Source organism: Dipodomys merriami, unplaced genomic scaffold (genome assembly GCF_024711535.1).
Source record: "Dipodomys merriami isolate MVZ:Mamm:240054 unplaced genomic scaffold, mDipMer1.0.p SCAF_166, whole genome shotgun sequence".
In the NCBI taxonomy this organism is placed as follows: domain Eukaryota; kingdom Metazoa; phylum Chordata; class Mammalia; order Rodentia; family Heteromyidae; genus Dipodomys; species Dipodomys merriami.
Window position 1 is genome coordinate 2,303,506 of NW_027203004.1, and position 5,417 is coordinate 2,308,922.

The following is a 5,417-nucleotide window of genomic DNA, read 5'->3' on the forward strand; positions in this document are numbered from 1 at the left end:
CAGGGCCTGTCCCATTATCTGTGGACTTCCTCAGATCCTGTCCCACCATACATGACCAGCTGAACTGCGCTTCTGCCTGTTCACTCCTCACCCCTAAAGACAGGTCTTCTGTTGGTTTCTAAGTTTTCCCTTTTCTTATCTCTTGGTTCTCGAATGAAATACACAGTTTTAGACAGAAAGAACAGGTAACATCTTTGACAGTGTTAAACTAACCTTTACACTTAAATTTCTAATATTTATCCCCAAATTTTAGCCAAGGAACTAAATTCCAAACAGCCAATGTATTTGTGTTAACCCAGATATCTTGATTACAGTATAAACAGCCTTATGCATTTTAAAATATTAGATTTTAAAATACCAGATTTCTAATTTTTTAATTTTTATTTATTTTTATTGTGAAAATACTGTACAGAGGGGTTACAATTAGATGGGCAAGATAATGAGTACATTTCTTATCAAGCATTGTAGCCTCCTCCTTTGTTTCCCCTTTCCATCCCTTCCCAGCCTCCCCCCACCCCCCCACCCAATCCTTCCCGCCCCTCCCCCCCTCAACAAAGTTGTAAAGTTGGTTTTCCACATGAAAGCTTGTACTTTTCATTGTTGCAACGGGTCCACCTGTATCCTTATTTAAACGACTTGTTTTTCCCCTTCCCCTCCACAAATTATACCGACATCAAATACAGTGAAAGCAGGGGTTATACTGTGGGGGAGGGACATACAAAGCAACAAAGAAATAATCTTATAAATGCATTAGAAACAAATGCATGAAAGAAAAAAACACATTTGAATACATATCTTAGAGTTCATTTTCCTAACATCACCTGATCTGACCTTTTCTGCTTGACTCAGACATATACTAGATATTGCAAATAAGGGAAACCATGGGACCTATGTTTCTTTGGGCTTCGCTTACTTCACTTAATATAATTTTTTCCAAGTCTTTCAACTTCCTAACAAATGGGGCAATGTCATTCTTTCTGATGGAGTCATAGAATTCCATTGTGTATATATACCACATTTTCTTGACCCATTCATCTACTGAGGGGCATCTGGGTTGGTTCCATAACTTAGCTATAGTAAATAGTGCTCCAATAAACATAGTCGTGCTGGTGGTCTTGTTTGTATACTTTTGGGTAAATGCCCAAAAGTGTGATTGCTGGGTCATATGGGAGCTCTATGTGGAGTCTTTGGACGAACCTCCATACTACTTTCCAAAGTGGTTGAACAACTTTACATGACCACCAACAATGCAGTAAGGTTCCCTTCTTTCCACATCCCCTCCAGCATCTGTTGTTTTTAGAGTTCTTGATTTCAGCCATTCTAACTGGAGTGAGGTGGTATCTCAATGTTGTTTTGATTTGCATTTCTTTTATGGCTAGAGAGGTTGAGCATTTCTTCATGTGTTGATTGGCCATCCTTCTTTCCTCTTCAGAGAAGTTTCTCTTTAAGTCTTTAGCCCACTTAGTTATTGGGCAGTTGTTTCTTTGAGGATTTGTTGTCGGGGGATTTAATTTTTTGAGTTCTAAGTATATATTAGATATGAGACCCTTGTCCATTGTATGGCTAGTGAAGATCTCCCAATCCGTAGGCTTTCTATTGATCTTGCTAGCTATGTCCTTTGCCATGCAGAAGCTCTCTAACTTCATGCAATCTCATTTGTCCAACCTTTCTTTGATTTGTTGTGTTTCTGGGTCTCTATTAAAAAATTTTCAGCCTGTGCCAAGGAGACCTAGCGTTTCTCCTATTCCATCCTGTAATGTTTTCAGAGTGTCTGCTTTGACTCGAGGTCTTTGATCCATTTGGAGTTGATTCTGGTGCAAGGTGATATGGCCCCCACAAACAGGCAGGAATTGCAATCCTAATATCAGATAAAATAGACTTCAAATTAAAATTCGTGAGAAGAGACAAAGAATGTCACTACATACTAATTGAGGGATCTCTCCTTCAGGAGGATATTACAATTCTAAATATCTATTCACCAAACAATGGAGCACCCAAATTTATCCAAGAAACACTACTTTCCTTCAAATCCTACATAGATCCAAAGACATTAATTGTTGGGGATTTTAACACACCACTTTCCCAACTAGATAGATCAACTCAGCAAAAACTCAACAAAGAAACCGCAGATCTAAACAACTGCAAAGATCAACTAGATTTAACAGACATCTGCCGAAAATTTCACCCAGCAGCATAAGAATATGTCGCGACCACCTCGACCAGCAAGGAAGACGCGACCCGGGATTCTTCTCAATGCGGTTTATTCAGGACCTTTTACAACATCTTCTCTCCTGCTTCTTCTGCCCACTTCTTCCTGCTTCTCTGTCCCCCCGCCCCCCCCCCCCCCCCCCCCCCGCGCTCTGGTTATAAGTCTCCTGGATGGCCAATCCTGAAGCACCACGTGGCATATACCGATAGGGTCGCAAACACGGAAGCAAACTAGGAACCAAGTCATAGCCATATAAGGAGTTTTTTTTACAGAGAGCACTTGTCACCGGGAAGACAGAAGGCGGGAGCCAGCGCCATCTTACCAAGGAGCTACAATGTTGCTTTTGTGGCCACTCCTTACTGCCTGGCCGTCTTTGGTCGTGGGTCCCGCAGCTCTCCACAAGAATACACGTTTTTCTCAACAGCACATGGAACATTTTCTAAAATAGACCACATTTTAGGCCACAAAGCAAACTTGTCCAAATTCAGAAACCTTGCATTCTCTCTGACCACAAGGGAATAAAATTAGAACTCAACACCAGATTTTCTATTTTTTAAGTTAAAGAATCCTTAAAAAGCCGTTAAAAACAATGTGAAGATTCCTTAAAATTTTTGGTAATGTCCAAACCTCATAACCTTTTGAATTTTAAACTTAAACTCACCCATTGTTACAGCATGCTGACAACTCTTATCTTGAACATGTTCATAAACACATACAAAACACTCACACAGATCTTAAAGCACACAAAAAATCAAAATCAGTTGTACGTACATTTTCTAAAGTTTTTAAAAAAATTTTAAGACAATATTTCTTTTAAACGAAGTACCTTTGTTGAGCTTCATTTTTCCAGGGCTTGCTTGTTTAGCAAGGTATTTCACTAATCAGTCTTTTGAATCCCTTCTGTTGGAGGAGGGCTGGGTGAGGGGGTCACCTGAAACTGAACGGGCCTCATTTTTACCCAATTTTGACAAAAGCACTTTACAAATTGTTAAGCTGTCTGGAGCAGCTGAAAGTCCAGACCAGGCTCACTGCTATCTACACCCTAACCTCTCCAGCAGCCTCCACCAGGAGAAGGTGCACCTGAGGCTTGTCCATGCCACTCCTCTTGGCTGCTTGGTAACAAAAGAAGGGGGGAGGGAGACTTAGCAGGTCTGTGACCAAGCCCAGCCGGAGGCTGAGACTTTAATTCCCCCAGAGATGTTCAAATAAATATCAAAAACACTGATAAACACAAAAACCAAGGATTCACATTTAAAACTGGTACCAATTCTAAAACGGAACTAGACAAAACAACAACCAAAGGCTGAGTTGGGGACTAATGGGCCCCCAGAAATCTGTGCTGTTCTCAAGCTGAATCCAGAGTTTGCTGAGTGAGCCTGCCACTGTCACCCAGAACTTCCCTACCTCAGAAAACATAGAACAGAAAACACACCAAAGTAAACAAGACAGACAAGTGGCCACAAAGACGAAATCAGGTCTCAGTGAATGGGGCAACATCTCAACATCACTCACTTACCAGGGGACTCGGACCCCCTCTACTCACCTCGGGAAGATTTTTCTTTTTGATTCCTGCAAACATTGACCCAGGAGTCTTCCAAGGCAGAGGAGAATTCCCAGTCATCTTGGGGCAAGGGAAATAAGTTCCTAGTGGCTGTCCCCTCAGACTGACAGGTTCTCCCCCGTACTCAGACCCCCTGGGCTAAGGCCCGAGGCTAAGATCTTGCTGGTGCCACTTGCAGGTGGTCAGTAGCAGTTTCATAAAAAAAGAAGGAGCTAGAGAGAAACAGATATTAAGGGGGTGTTAGCCAGTCTCCTCTGAGCCCTTGCATCAGGATGAATCTGGGAGGAGAAACATTCCAAGAATTCCAAAAGACACACAGACAAAACACTGAACCCTGAGACAAGACATGTTCACAGCATGTGCATTGTAGACTGTCAGTCAGAAAGTGCTGGACTACAAATGGGCCCAAATGTCCACACTAGTGGATAGCCTACCCTGTAAACTATCAGTCAGAAAGTGCCAGACTCAAGCTTCTGCACTAGTGGATAGTTTACCCCCCAGGAAATCTGAGGGACAACTCCCACCGGCCCCGTTGGCTGTCTTATAGCACGTCCACCAAGACCTCTTGCCAACCCCAATACAGAACCTGCAGGGAACTCAAATACCAGATGATTTCAGAATGGCAATGCCTCTACTTACTTGCCGGGCTTCTCATGACTCCTTGGTTAATGCGTCTGGGTGGGCTTTGGGGGGATTCCCGGCCAATGCACCAAATGTAAAACTGAATTTGGAAATCCTTACCCAAAAGACCACCAGAGACCATCAACAATGTAAAAGCAAAGGAGTCTTTATTGCAAGCTGGAACTTGTTCCCCCCACAGCCCATGACGCTGAGAGGCCCCGAGACCAGGGTTATAGTACTTTTTATACAATTTTTAGGGAAGGCAGGGACTTTGTATACATCATAGCATCTTACAACAAATTATAACACATCGTGGGGAAACTCTTAATACAATTCTATAGTATGATTGGCGCACTACAAAGCAGAAACAGGTTGTTGGTTAGATCAGAGGGTTGAAGTACTTTAAACTGGTTGGCTTGCACCACAGGGAGTCTCAAGGACACACTTGCTAAACTGCAGGGTTCCTTTTTTAAACAAACACCACCTGTGGCCTAACTGCGGGGGTCACCATGCCCTCCAGCATCTGCCGGCCTGCGGTTTCCCCAAGGATAGTTTATGTTCCTAGTTGCCAGGGAATTGCTTCTTCTGTTCATTCCCAGGCCGGGCTCATGGTCAGCTGCATAACTCATACTTCAGAAGATGACATCTAGCTCAAGATGGAGTCACTCAGGCCTCAAGCTCCTCAACAGCCTCTTCAAAAAATTGTGCTGGTAGAACTGGCTGTACACAGAAAACTGTAGTTATATCCTTATATATCCCCCTGCACCAGAATCAATTCCAAATGGATCGAAGACCTCAATGTAAGTCCAGATTCCTTGAAAATGTTATAGGAAGGGTTAGGGGAAACACGTGGGCCCCTTGGCATAGGTCAAAACTTCCAAAGATCACGAAGCACAACAAATCAAAGTAAGTCTGGATAAATGGGATTACATCAAACCAAACCAATCAGTTGTCAGACTCAAAAGCCATGGAGAAGAGATAGTGTAGCACAGATTTATTAAGGAGCAAATCTACAGATGAGAGCCT

The 5,417-nt window shown here is 42.8% G+C and overlaps 1 long non-coding RNA gene across 1 annotated transcript; it reads right to left on the reverse strand.

Annotated features, from left to right (window-relative positions):
- Window positions 1-570: 570 nt before the first annotated feature.
- On the reverse strand, window positions 571-3,138 carry LOC138828848 (uncharacterized). Its single transcript, XR_011372392.1, has 3 exons — window positions 3,036-3,138; window positions 2,532-2,648; window positions 571-1,858 (listed from the first exon to the last, which is right to left on the reverse strand). It is a non-coding gene; the product is annotated as an uncharacterized lncRNA (long non-coding RNA).
- Between the last annotated feature and the right edge of the window lie 2,279 nt (window positions 3,139-5,417).